This window comes from Podarcis liolepis (assembly GCF_965112155.1).
Source record: "Podarcis liolepis genome assembly, chromosome: 2".
NCBI lineage: Eukaryota > Metazoa > Chordata > Lepidosauria > Squamata > Lacertidae > Podarcis > Podarcis liolepis.
The window spans coordinates 11,967,236-11,982,092 of NC_139555.1; the positions used below are offsets into that span (position 1 = coordinate 11,967,236).

General features: G+C 41.4%; 1 protein-coding gene across 3 annotated transcripts in view; it reads left to right on the forward strand.

The window, feature by feature from the left end:
* Positions 1-74: 74 nt before the first annotated feature.
* Positions 75-14,857, forward strand: part of CBX5 (chromobox 5) — a 61,473-nt gene continuing 46,690 nt past the window's right edge. The window contains exon 1 of one of the 3 annotated variants that reach the window (XM_083490576.1): positions 75-194. The gene's annotated coding sequence lies outside the window, so the exon portion shown is untranslated. Of the gene's footprint in view, positions 195-399; positions 621-14,857 lie in introns of those variants that run through there. The other 2 variants (XM_083490574.1, XM_083490575.1) reach the window with 2 other exon arrangements.

The window sequence follows — 14,857 nt, forward strand, 5'->3', positions numbered from 1 at the left end:
CGCCCTTTTCACTCCGTTATCCGTACCCCTGTTGGCTTTCCGTTGGTTGGGTTTTTTGTCACTCTTCCGACTCCGACGGAATTCCCCGCCCTTTACTCCTCAAATAACCAGTCGCAAGAGCTTCTCTTTCATTGGGCAGTTCGGAACGCAGGTTTCTTGCGATTGGCTGGGACCAACGGATACCCTTTTTGGGGGTTGGTTAGCTTTTTATTCATTCATTCTAATAGAGGCGGGAATTAAGTTGGTATTCCTGAGCGTTTTTTGTGTTGGTGGTTGGTATGGTGAAGGCGCGAGCCGGGCTGGGCTTGGGGTGCGGGAGGAAAGAGAGTTCAATACGCGCAACATGCCTCTGAGGCAAACCTACGCTGAAGCTCGCTGCACACCTTGCGCATGCGTCACAAAGTCCTGCTTCTGACGAATAACGGGGAGGGGAGGAAGGGAGACTTGATAAGTGCGCGCGCCTCACGCCGGCGCAGTGAGGTTGGGAAGGGGGCGGAGGGGCTGACGCGTGCGCACTGGACGGGGTTTTTGGCGGGCGTTGCGCAGAAGCGGCGGCTGTGAGGGGTTACAAACCAGGGAGGGGGAAGTTGCTTCCGCTCCGAGCCCGCTACTTTCCCCAGGTGAGCGACCACGGGAAACAATCTTGGCGGGGCCGCGTTACCGGGAGCCAGCGGTTCCGAGGGAGGGGGCGTGGTTTTGGCGTGATTGGGAGCCTGTCCGTGCTGTGAGGTACCGTTGGAAGGGGGCGGGGCTTGCGCTCTGGGAGGCGGGGCGTTGGAATCTGAGTGACAGACTCATAGGTCGAAGGGTTGAGGCAGTTGGGAGGGTTAGACCATTGAGGGTCGGAGAGTGGAGTGGCAGCCGGTTTATCCAACGGGGAAGCCGCTTTTGCTTGTGGGGCGGGTGGTTTAGCGTAACTGTTTGATTGGCGGGGAGGATGGCCAATGGCGAGGGGCCTCGGTACTATGGCGCTTTTCTTTAGGAGTGGGAGGCTTTCCCGCCGTCAGCTTTCCCTCAGTCTCATACCTTTAAACTACATATGGCCTTGCAGTATTTTGTCCTGGCCTGTAATTTTCAAAGCTGTACACCCCCGCGAACTTTTTTAGAGAAACCTCTTTTAGTCTGCCGTCCACGTTCAGCCCATTCACGCCGGAGAAAGTCTTCGTGCCTTAGTCGCTCGAGGATAAGTGGCTGTGAAGGGCTGGAGTTTTGCCTCTCGTGTTTTCCTCCCGCCGTCTCTGGGGAGTTCGCTGTTTCACACGCTCCTTCGCTCCCGACCCCGGAGACAGTCCAAGCCAACCAGGCGAATCCGCCAGCCTTTCACGTTCCCCTCTACTCGAGTTTCCAAAACCCGAAATTCTAGAAACTTTCCATGAAATATAACCCCCCCCCCCATGGAAGATAGTTCCCAACTTATTTGGTGCCCAACATATATATAGCACAGGCAAGTTCGGGGAATATTCGCGTATCATTATATTGGATTATTATCGATAATAATAAATTTTTATTTATACCCCGCACTCCCCAGCCAAAACCGGGCTCAGGGCGGCTAACAATAATAAAAACAAGTGGATTAAAATACAATTTAAAAGATTAAGTTAAAACATTAGGATGCAGCCTCTTCATAGGAGGAGAAAGGAAAAAGAAAGAGGGGGAGGGAATCAAACTTGAACTTATTAGTGCTCCGCCTTTTCCCCCTGACTGGACTCAAGGCAGTTTACAACTAAAGATAAGAACCGCTGAAAAGACAGTGGGGGGAAATAGTCATTTAAAAAATAAAATAAACGTTGAGAATTGGGCGTTGAGTGGAAAGTCTGCAGAGGAAGGACATAGTCCACAAACCCAGGTTTACACTTCAGCATGGCAAAACGTTATTTTTATCAGTATGAGAAAGCATCAAAAAGCTAATGAATAGGCTCTGTCAATGCCAAGAATAAACAGGCCTGGGAACTGAGTCTTATTTCACCCAGTTGCAACAAATCTTGGACACGCTGAAACGCAAGGCTCCTCAACCCCCTTGGCTTCTCATCCCCCTTTCCTGGGAAGGGCGCCAAGAGTCCCAAGACAGGAGCCTTCTGTTCATGCTCAGGAAAACTCATCATGGGGCAGGACTCCTGAGGAGAGGGAGAAGGGGGAGGGAACTGGAGGAGAATATATACCGTATTTTTCGCTCTATAAGACGCACCAGACCACAAGACGCACCTAGTTTGTGGAGGAGGAAAACAAGAAAAAAAAATATTCTGAATCTCAGAAGCCAGAACATCAAGAGGGAATGCTGTGCAGTGAAAGCAGCAATCCCTCTTGCTGTTCTGGCTTCTGGGATAGCTGTGCATCCTGCATTCGCTCCATAAGACGCACACACATTTCCCTTTACTTTTTAGGAGGGAAAAAGTGAGTCTTATAGAGCAAAAAATACGGTACTTTGCAAATAGCTGTGAACTTGTGCTAAGCTTGTGAGTTATCACGCGTGCTCCTTCTACCAGCCCGGATGGTAGCAATAAAGCTCTTTCTCTGGATCATCCCTTGAGTGTCTGCTTCACATCCACTTCCCTCTCCCTGGGGCAATGCTCATCCAATCCATGGCAAAGGCTACAAGCAAGTTCTGGTGTTGCTATTGTGGTTGCTTTGCTTATTCTGATAGCTGGTTGGAGTGAAAAAAAGTGTCCTGAAATTATAATAATAATTTCTTTACAAGATTTCTGTTGGTCCTCACAGCATTTCCATGTTAAGATACTATGCTTGATCCAACATGAGGGAATGAGAGTGCATACTTGGATTTGTTGGCTGCAAGCCATATTGAATATCTTACTGTGCATAACAATTGATAAAGAAATGTCAAGTCCAAATATATATGTTGCAGTTTTCTCAAATAAAATCAATGTTATTCAATCCAGAGAGCTGGAGTATCTGTAGGTGTAATGGCACTTAATGCTTTGGATTACTGTCGACAGTAAGATTTGAAAAGTGGCTTAGAGCTTTTTGTCCAGCTGTTTGTCCCATGAAGAAAGAAAATTAAAATCTTGCTGCACACAGTGTAGGGCTGCAATGTTCTAGTGTGAAGAACAACTATACAACCTCAGCAGATCACCGAGTCACCTTCCTACTGCTGGGTGGGGGAGCAAGGGAAATCAGGTTTAGTTTTCTTCACACCAGGGCTGAGTCTACACAACGGTCATTAGTGATTTGTGCAGATGATGAATTCATTATGTGTGGATCCCAAGTACAGACATGTTGTAGAATATACATTGAATTATGGGCATCTAGAACTTGAAATGGCAGCTGGGATGCTGAGGAGCTTGTAGTTGGCTCTCAGCCACACTTAGGTGGAAGCTGATTTAAATGAGGTACACAAATGCTGCACATATAGGGGTGACCCTCAGCATAGGTAGAAATTTTTGCATTCTTGCCATCTTGTTTAACTTGGCTGGAAGAAAAAAACTGAGTAAGGTGAAGATGAAAGCCGCTGTATCTGCTATAAATGGGTAAATAAACAATAGCCAAAGTGGTATAAAGACCTGAAGAGAAGGGACTGCTCAATGTCTTTTTTCAGTGTCTTGTCACGTATCTAGTTGCTGTGGGTTGCTAGTCCCTCAGAAAGGTTAGAAGAGAAGGCTCTAGGCTTTAAAAATAGATTCAAAATTGAAATTCATTTCCTTCCTGAACAAGCTTTAATACCAATAGATACTATAACAAATAAAACATGGTTTGCAGCTAAATAATGCCTTTTCATAGACAGAATCAAAGACAAGATAGATTTCTCTCTGTACGCATGTAAGTCTATTAAGCAAAATCCATTTCCTTGACTAAAGTGGCGAAACCTATGTACATGTATTGAGAAGTAAATCCCATTGAACAAAGTGGGTGAGTAAACATGTATGAGATTAACTGCAAGTTTTCATAGCTTTCCATGATGCAGGGCTTAGTTACTGTGCAAAATAGTATTTCTTCCTGAGATAGAAAGTAATTGCATTTCATTCATAACTTGAAACTGAACACACTGAACTGGTTCACACCTTACACTAAACGAGAGTTCTAGAATTATGTGCACGAACAGGAAAGAGCTGCTGTGAATCTGAGGTTTGCACACCTGCCTCTTCCCGCATGGCCAGAAGGAGGATTTGAGCAATTGCACTTTGCCTGAATATTGGCTTGTTGTGGTGACTTGATCTGGTTTATTTCAAAAACACTACTCTTGGCTGTGTCATTTGCAGTACAGCTGTACCTTGGATCCCGAACACCTTGGTACTTGGACGTTTTGGCTTCTGAACGCCGCAAACCTGGAAGTGAATGTTTCGGTTTGCGAATGTTCTTTGGAACCTGAACATCTGACAGGGCTTCCATGGCTTTCGATTGGCTGCAGAAGCTTCCTGCAGCCAATCAAAAGCCACACTTTGTTTTTTTTTTTATAAAATTTTTATTGGTTTTACAAAATTTTTGAGAAAAACAGACAAACACTAAAAATGACAAACATACACGTATAGTTTCACACATCTTTTCATAAACCTCTTTTCTTAGACTTCCCCATACCCCCCCTCTCTGCATCCCAATGCCCAAAATTCAACTAGCAACTTCCAATTGTAACTTTCCAATCTTTATCATCTTAGTCCTCTTTTATAGTCTAACCTTGTATCCCTGTACCCTTTTGCTTCTGGAAACCATAACATTTTAGCATTCATTAAGATTATAGTAGTCCTTAAGATAACTTTTAAATTTTTTCCACTCTTCTTCCACCGTCTCTTTTCGTTGGTCACGGATTCTGCCTGTCATCTCGGCCAGTGTCATATAGTCCATCACTTTCATCTGCCATTCTTCCACAGTGGGTAAATCTTGTGTCTTCCAATACTTTGCGATAAGTATTCTTGCTGCTGTTGTAGCATACATGAAAAAAGCTCTATCTTTCTTTGTCACCAGTTGGCCGACAATGCCCAAGAGAAAGGCCTCTGGTTTTTTAGAGAAGGTACATTTAAGTACCTTTTTCATTTCATTATAGATCGTTTCCCAGAAGGCCTTAATCTTCGGGCATGTCCACCAAAGGTGATAAAAGGTACCTTCAGTCTCTTTACACTTCCAACATTTGTTATCGGGCAAGTGATAGATTTTTGCTAGCTTGACTGGGGTCATGTACCACCTGTATACCATTTTCATAATGTTTTCCTTTAAGGCATTACATGCCGTAAATTTTATACCGGTGTTCCATAACCATTCCCAGTCAGCTGACATAATGTTATGTCCAACATCCTGAGCCCACTTAATCATAGCCGATTTAACTGTTTCATCCTGTGTGTTCCATTTCAACAACAAGTTGTACATTCTAGATAAATTCTTAGTATTGGGTTCTAACAGTTCGGTTTCTAATTTTGATTTTTCCACCTGGAAACCGATTTTCCTGTCCTGTTTAAAAAATTCCATTATTTGACGATATTGGAACCAATTTTCTACTTTATGCTTCAATTTCTCCTGACTTTGTAGTTTGAACTTATCTCCATCCTGTTCTAAAATTTCCCAATACTTCGGCCATCCGACCTCCATATTGAGTTTCTTCACTGCTTTAGCCTCCACTGGTGAGACCCATCTAGGGGTTTTGTTTTCCAATAGATCTTTATATCTTATCCAAACATTAAACAATGCTTTCCTAACAATGTGATTTTTAAAGGCGCTGTTAACTTTATCATACCAAAGATATGCATGCCAACCAAAAGCATTATTAAAACCTTCCAGATCCAAGATGTCCGTGTTCTCGAGGAGCATCCATTCTTTCAGCCAGCAAAAAGCTGCTGCCTCATAGTACAATTTTAGGTCCGGCAGGGCAAAACCCCCTCTTTCTTTAGCATCTGTCAATATCTTAAATTTAATTTGGGGCTTTTTGCCCTGCCAGACAAATTTCGAAATGTCTTTGTGCCACCTCTTAAAACATTCCATCTTGTCAAGAATCTGCAAGGTCTGAAACAAAAATAACATTCTAGGCAATACATTCATTTTGATTACTGCAATTCGGCCTAACATTGACAATTTCAAATTTGACCATATTTCTAGATCTTTTTTAATTTCTGACCAACATTTTTCATAGTTGTCCTTATACAAATTCACATTCTTAGATGTTAAATAAACCCCTAGATATTTCACCTTCTTTACCACAGTCAAACCTGTTTCCTCTTGAAATTTCTCCTTTTCCATATCTGTTAAGTTTTTCCCTAAAACTTTGGTTTTTTGCTTGTTCAACTTAAATCCAGCTACCTGGCCAAACTGTTGTATTATTTCTAAAACCTTTTTCGTACTAGTGTTTGGCTCTTGCAAAGTCAATACTAGGTCATCTGCGAACGCTCTTAACTTATAATGTTTAGCTCCGACCTGCACACCTTTGACCTGCTGGTCATTTCTTATCATGTTCAGCAACACCTCCAGAACTGAAATAAAAAGTAATGGGGAAATCGGGCACCCCTGTCGTGTTCCTTTTTCTATCTTAAGTTCCTCAGTCACAACATTGTTTACAATCAGTTTAGCTTTTTGTTCAGAATATATTGCAGCCATACCATTCTCAAAACCCCGGCCTACCCCCATCCCATGAAGATTCTTCTTCATAAAACTCCAAGAAATATTGTCAAAGGCTTTCTCCGCATCCACAAAAATCAATACTGCTTTAGTGTTTATATTCACCTCTAGCTTTTCCAGAATGTCTATTACATTCCTTACATTGTCTGCCAGGTGTCTTTTAGGGAGAAAGCCTGCTTGGTCCTTATGAATCTTCTCCATCAAAACTCTTTTAAATCTTTTTGCCAAAATGTCTGCAAAAATTTTGTAATCCACATTAAGGAGTGATATTGGGCGGTAGTTCTTGAGTTGAGTCTTTTCAGTCTCTGACTTTGGTATGAGTGAAATATATGCCTCTTTCCACGATTCAGGCGCCCTTTTTCCCTCAAGGATCTCATTGCAAACTTCTCTTAGTGGTTGAGTCAACCATTCCTTCAGCGATTTGTAGTATCTGGAAGTCAGTCCATCTGGTCCCGGAGATTTGCCCAGTTGCATATTCTGAATGGCAGCCTCTATCTCTTGTTCTGAGATTCTCTGGTTCAAGTCCATCTTGCTTTGATGAGAGATATTTTGTAATCCATATTTTCCAAGGAATTTATCTATATCTTCTTCATTTTGCGGGCCTTGAGTGTAGAGTTTTTTGAAATAACTTAAAAAGCAATTTCTGATTTCATTGGGTTTAGATATATTCTTTCCATCCACCTCAAGGCTTGTAACTGTATTTAGTTTCTGCCTTTTCTTCAGTTGCCATGCCAAAAGTTTACCACATTTATTTGCTGATTCAAAGGTCTTTTGCTTCATTTGCTTTATCTTCCATTCAATCTCTTGGTTCATCAATTCCATGTATTGTGTTTGATATAGCTTAATCTCTCTTAAAATGTCTTGAGACTTTGGTTTTGTTCTTAATTTCCTCTCTCCTTCCTTTATCATTTCCAAAATCTTCTCTTTTTTCTCATTTTGTTTTTTCCTCTTTATTGAATTTTGTTGAATCAAAAATCCTCTCATGACCGCTTTGCTTGCATCCCAGATCACTCTTTTCTCCACGTCGGTCCTCAAATTTATTTCAAAATAGTCTTTTAGAGTCTTTTGGGCCTTCGTGAGAATCTCCTTATCACAAAAGAGGGTGTCATTCATTCTCCATCTAAATTGACCAGTTATTGTGAGTTTCATCTCCATCTTCACGGCGTTATGGTCGGAGCAAGTTTTTGGGCAGATTTCCACTTTCTTAATCTTTGGAGCCATTCCACTAGTAACCCAGATTTGATCGATTCTGGTCCAGGTCATCATTGCTTGGGAGAAAAAGGTTCCCTCTCTCTCTAGAGGGTTCCTTGTTCTCCAAATGTCTATCAAGTCCATGTTTTCAGTCATTTCGAAAAAAGTCTTAGGGAGTCTCCCTTCTTTGGTGACTGTTAGTCTTTGTGCCTTGTCCATATTGGTGGAGACCACGCCATTCATGTCTCCCATGATTATCATATTGTAATCCAAATAATCCATCAACGTTTCATGAAGTCTCTTAAAGAAGTCGGATTTGCCTTCATTTGGTGCATAAATTCCGACAACTAGAAATTTTTCTCCTTGTACTTGTATTTCCACAGCCAGATATCTCCCTTGTTCATCTTTGAATATCATTTTTGGAGCCCATTTCTCTTTCACATATATTACAACTCCTCTCTTCTTGACTTTGTCTGATGAAATAAATTCTTGTCCTAGCCTTTTGTTTGTAAGTAATCTCCTGTGGGCTCTAGTTATATGAGTTTCTTGTAAGCATATCAAGTCCAGTTGTTCTCTATTTAATACATGAAATACTTGTCTTCTCTTCAAAGGCCCATTGAGCCCATTACAATTCCAACTAAGGAATTGCAGAGCCATCTTTCTATTTTTCTGAGGCTCCTCCAACAGCTCCCAGTTGTTGCTCTTCTTCTGATGGTGGTGGTTTTTGTCCAAACGAGAGATTCAGGATGTCCAACGCTCTCCTCTGTTCTGCAAGTGCGTCCACAGTCCCCTTCTGTAGATCCTCCTGGTATCTTGCCAAAAATTTGTCTTTATCTTGAATTGTCTTTATTTTCACCTTGTTTGCCTTGTAATCAAATGACAGCCCTTGTGGGAATTCCCACCTGAAGCGGATAGAGTTTTTCTTTAATAAAAGGGCTAAGTCCTTATAGAAGTTTCTTAAGTCCAGAATGTATTTTGGGATGTCTTTGAAGATCTGTACAGCTGAGTTTCCAATTTGCAAGGCCTTTTCAAAGTGTAGTCCCAATATTTTGTCTCTTTCCTCCTTGGATCTGAGTGTGATCAAACAGTCTCTCGGGGTCTTTCTGTTTTGCTTTTTGCCCAATCTAAAGGCAGTCGTAATTTTGAATTCGTCTTCCTGGAGGTCCCAACAGTCCACAAACTCCCGTGTCAAGTATTCCACAAGGTTGTCTCTTTCATTCTCCGGAATCAGTCTTATTTTTAAATTTCTCTCTTTCCTCTGTAACTCCCATAAGGCCAAAGTTGCATCATGCTCATAAACCTTCTTGGCGATCGGCTCTAACTTCTCCTGTGTCTCTCCCGCAGTAGCTTTGGCGTCTTCGGCAATTTGGCGCGTAGTGGCGTTTTCCTCCACCAATTTATTTATAGATTCTGTATTCTGGTTTAATCTTGCTGAAATTTCTGTTAGTTTTAGTGTATTCTCTGAAGTCTGTTTTGTCAGAGACTCCAGAGTTTGATTTATCTTGAGCAGAGCATCTGTCACAGCTTCCATGGAGACGGCTGCTCCTTTGTCTTGCCCTGTTGTTCCTGTTGATCCAACTGTTGCGCCTGAGATTGAGCCTCTTTTCTTTACCTGTAGCTGCTGCAGCTGTTGTTGTTGTTGCTTGGTTTTGGCTCTTGTGACTATCTCCTCTTGTGCGCCACTCATGTCAAGGTCAGTTCCCACGGGATTTATTCTCCCTTGGAAAATTCCACTGTCTTAGGCCGTGCCGGACCTCACTTTGTCCTCTAGAGGGAGCAAATCAAAATGGCCATAGAACAAAGTTTCCAAGTATAGAAACAAAGGAGAGTGTCCAAAATGTAAAAAGGGAGGTTAACACAATCAAAGTCAGTATTACTAAAAACTTGTTACTTCAAATTGCCACAGTTGCCCAATTTATGCTACTTCTTCTTGTATTGTACAGTAGCCAGGCACTGTGGAAACTTTGTATCAAGGTATCACTTCACAAGGAAAAGTCAGTTCAGTGTGGTACAAAGGCAGACCGTTTCGTTTTCAGATGGATGAGACAGCAGAGGTTTTTTTACTTCCAACAAATCATGCAGTTGTTGTTCAAATTCACCTCCCCTCTGCCCTGCTAGCTAGAGGGGAGATCAAAGGGTCTAAATGTCCGGTTAAGCTGATCAAAGAGCAGATTTAAACGGATGCAGGTTTAAAGCTCCGTTGCTTTCACTTTCATGCAGTCGGGGGGAGGCAGACTTCCTTTGTTTAGATCTCCCCCGTTTTTAGCCCAATTTTTGAAATTTAAAGGGTCCCGATTATATTTCAGCTCTTACTCACGGGGATTCAGTCCAAACTTTCTTTTCAGGAAGGAATCGGCGCTCTCCGCTTATGGCGACGCGGCTTCACTTCGCAGGCTGGGTAGCGACTCTCAGCACCGCGCTCACTCCCGATGTCGATCCGTAGCCTTTAAAAAGGCTCTTTCACGGTACCGGGGGGCGCAAAGGTGCCCACCGAGTCTCCTTGTTCTCAGGCTTCAGCGCCTGGGATTTTAGGGGTCCCCCGCTTGCCGTAGCGGGTAAGACCCGAACTTGCGAAGCAGTCCTTCTCCGGAGCTCGGAGCTAGGACCGCCATTAAGCGCTGGCACCGACCGGAAGTCCCAAAAGCCACACTTTGGCTCCAGAACGGATTCCGTTCGACTTCCAAGGTACGACAGTATTTTTAAAAATATACATTGTTTCCCTTGTGGTTTACTTTACTCAAAAATGAAATCTTTAATTCATTCTATTTGGTAGGTAGCTGTGATACAGGTTTTAGGAAGTTTAATGTGTTTCTAGTAAATGTTTAGATTTCCTTTTGAACTAGATTATACAAGACACTTGGATCTTCAAAAAACGAAATGGTAAAAAAAAACCATTTAAAAAAAATCATCTAGTTTGGGGGATGAACTCTTTTTTAGCCAGACAGCAGAGTAGTGATTAGCAAATCCACCTTTGTCCAACTCGCCCCATGACTTGAAAAGCATTAAGCTAAACATGCAAACTGTAAATTACTTGTTAAATCTATTCTTTTCTATTCCTCCCCATTTATGAATTGCATTACTTCTACAGTGGTACCTCGAGTTAAGTACTTAATTCATTCCGGAGGTCCGTTCTTAACCTGAAACTGTTCTTAACCTGAAGCACCACTTTAGCCAATGGGGCCTCCTGCTGCTGCCGCGCTGCCAGAGCACGATTTCTGTTCTCATCCTGAAGCAAAGTTCTTAACCCAAGGTACTATTTCTGGGTTAGCGGAGTCTGTAACCTGAAGCGTATGTAACCCGAGGTACCACTGTATACAAGGTGATATGTACATATGCATGGTTGTGTGTATGCAATTTAAAAGCTAAATTTAAAGTACCTTAGAATAACAAAACAGTAGCAGAATTTAAACATTTAATGCTCTTGGGAAGGTTTTCACTTATTTAAAGTTGCACCATGGGCTGCATCTACCTCTACGGCATGAGAACACAGCCTGGGTCTAGCGGCAGATAAGATTGTGGCAGCTTCATCGTGTCAGTGGACGCAATTGGTTTTTTTCTTCCTCTCCTTCCCCCTTAAGCCCTCCTTAACCCTGATTTCCTCCAGAAGTTTTCCCAACAATCCAAAACATATTTGGGGAGCAGAGGAAAGGGAAGTCCTGCTGTGTGGGTGAAAGTTGCCATTTACCCCTTCAAAATCAATAAAAGCAGGCATCTTTCATTAATGATGCTGTATGTGAGTTTATTCCACAATTGTTTATCTACACATGGATACAAAAGTGGAATTTTTGCCCTCATATTAACAAGAATAATATCCAAAACTCAGCAACCCGATTCCTTTTTCAAATTCTGCGCCTTCTCTGTTTGCACAGTAACTATTGTGAAAGTGATAAAATGTTTTGCTACAACATAGACTTTTATTTCTTAATGAATTCCCCCCCCATGTTAAAATAGAAGCCAATTAAGTTACAACAGGCAAATTGACTACTATCATTTACCCTTGTATTTTCTTTTACAATATAACCTTTTTTCTAGTTATTGTTTATTGTCTTCCCCAGCATGCTGTCTGAGCACTTCCTGAACAAACAGACAGATCTGCTTATTAACTGTCCAGAGCAACTTGAAATATGCAACCAAAAATCTGTATTCCTGATTTGCTGTACTAATAAAACCATTTTCATATCCTACCAGAAGTAATTCAGTAATTTAAGTAGTTGAACTGCAAATGACTAGTGATATTTTTAATTTAAATTACAGCATCTGTCAAAATATTAAATAAATGTTTAAGAACTTGAGCTCTCAATTGTTTTGCAGTTTAGTTCACATCTGTGTTGCTTCTTAGCAAGTTGACTGCTGCTAGTTTGGGGGTCAGAAATGGTCACTATTTAATATTTTTTGTGGCATAGTGAGTTGTTGTGAAAGATGGTGAGAGCATCAAACATCAAAGTTAAACTGGGTGTTTTGAGATAAAAGTATTTGTATATGTGCTTTTGCTCTTGCAAAAAGGCAAAATAAATTGTTTCAGGACATTCCAGCATGATAAATAGTGTAAGATGTGGATGCCCTCTGTGGATGCAAAACTCGCCAAATTACTCATTGGACTCCAGCGATAGGACACTCTGTATTGTAGTCACATCATTGCCCCACATTTCTTCTTCCTCTCATTCTCTCTTGGCCTACTTCAATCAACAGTGTGTGGGCCAAGAAATTCAAACTGCGTATAGCTAAGCACTTCAGTGGCTTCCGAGGGAAGTACAGTTGTACCTTAGAAGTCAAACGGAATCTGTTCCGGAAGTCCTTTCGACTTCTAAAACGTTCGGAAACCAAAGATGCGGAAACCACACCAGACATTCAACTTCTGAAAATCATTCGAAAACCGGAACACTCAGTTCCAGGTTTCGATCGTTCAGGAGCCAATTTGTTTGGAAGCCAAGGCGTTTGAGATCCAAGGTACGACTGTACAGCATTCATGCACACCTGTACTGAAGTCACTGAAGGATCTGGTTAAAAGCAACAGCATATTGTGGGAGAAAGAACAAGCCCAATATAAACAAGAAAGCAACTTTTCTATGTGTATTTCTGATACAATATAAGAAATATACTGAACTAATATCCAATGGATTTTAAAAAATATTCTAGTGCAATACTAGCACATCAAAAACCATACTTGATACAAGACCCTACAAAGTTATCTTTACTACATAGTTATGTGTACTACATAGTTTTTTATAGGATATTTTTCTGAACTTATACTGAACAGAATACATAGATGTTTCATGCATGTACCCAAACTTTTGCAACCCCTCGTCCACCACCTCCAGCTGCTTCAAAGTAGGATTCAATGTAGTATTAATATCTGCCAATGAACGGAAACCCCCAAAAGACAACCCCTTTTCCAACAAATGGAGAGCTTTTTACTTGCACACAGTGGTATTTAGATCCAGGCCATTATGTCTTGTTTAGCGCAAAGCAACACTTGTGTTTGAAAGGTATTTGATGCTATCCTTCAAATTTATTGGATGTGTGCTTTGTTTAAAATTTACATGATTGCATTACACAACTGATCCAAAATTATGATGGATTTCTCTCTGATCATACCAACTATGTGGGTAGGTTACCAAATTTTCAAACCTCTTTCCAGGTTCTCTTCAAAGTGAACTGAATAAAATGGATTTTATAAGAAATAGTGGGCCTTTTACCACACAGCTACATAGTGGAGTGTAGAATAGGATGGTGTTGATTTTTAAGATATTTGCATATACTAAACGCTTCAGGAAAAGCTACAGGAACAAAGAATGTTTTCTTCTACATACAGCTCTCTTCTTGTTTTTACCTTCTTGATTTAGTGCTTAATCCACACCCCTGAAAAAGTATTTGCACATACAAAAGGGTGTGGCCGAAAAATCTCTCATGGGTTCTTTCCTCCAATAAAAATAAAGAATCTCTGTTATACTACCAACACCTGCTGGATACTGCAGGAAGTAGCAGCATAAAGCTCCAAAATGTTCAAATCCAGGTTTTAGGACCCAAAGTAACAGCACCTGAGATTTCCATCAAAGGATTGTATGCAGCACTGAAACATTTCTGCCATTCCTAGAGTTTAAAAGGCCACAATATGGTGTAATTTAGAGCTGTTTTTTATTTTGAAAATCTCCCTTTCTGTCCTCCCCAGTCACTTGGATCTCCATTATGTAAATTCATCCTGTCATATCCAACATAAATATGCCAGTCTTGTAAACTGGGAAACGGTGGGAGAGCATCTCCTCTTCTATCAACTTTCTAGATTTGTTCAAGATTATTTTTTATCTGTCTCTAGTATTTAAACATGTACCTTTCTGGAGCTCCATAAAATAATTAAAGGACAGATGAATTTGGTGCTCACAGAAAAGCAAGACTGAAACTCATTAGCTTGACTTCAGCCATGGTCTAGGGTGTGTGAAAGGCACTTTCCCTTGTGCACAATTGGTTTCTTGTGGTGCCAAATTGTATGCCAGTCCAGAATGTTCTCCTGATGGAGTAGCTCGTTGCTGGCACAAGAGACAGGGAGTTGTATAAGTGGAATGCTGCTTACTGTTCTTTGCATGTAAGTTGCAATGTTCTGCTTAAAATCTTGCTGGTATAGTGACATCCTAACATCTTTTTTCCTATACCACTCACTTTCACCGGAATGATGTCCATTCAAAAGAACTAAAAAAGACTGATTAGGTTGCAAGACAGTGGTCTAAGGTCACCCAATGTTAGAAACTGGGATTGAAAAGCTAGGACTTCTGGGACCTGGGTTTTGGACCCCTAAACAGACTGTCTAGCCACCACTGGTTCCATACTTCTGTTTTCAAAACTACTCTTTATTATTAAACTCCTTAACATGTTGTCTATCCTTAACATGTACTTCAAGGCTTCAAAACACATACATTTCGGTAATCCTTGAGTGTCAGCCACGTGCAAAAAATGGCACCCAGACTTTTTGAGGTGCTCACAAATGGAGAGTCTTTAGATGCAAAATGCGCCTGGCTCCCTGCTAATTTCAAACCCTGAGGCCACCCAAGTGAGCCCTGTGGCCGAGAGAATTGGACCATGTCTGTCTTAATTTGGTTTCAGTTCTTTGCATGATGATGGGTTA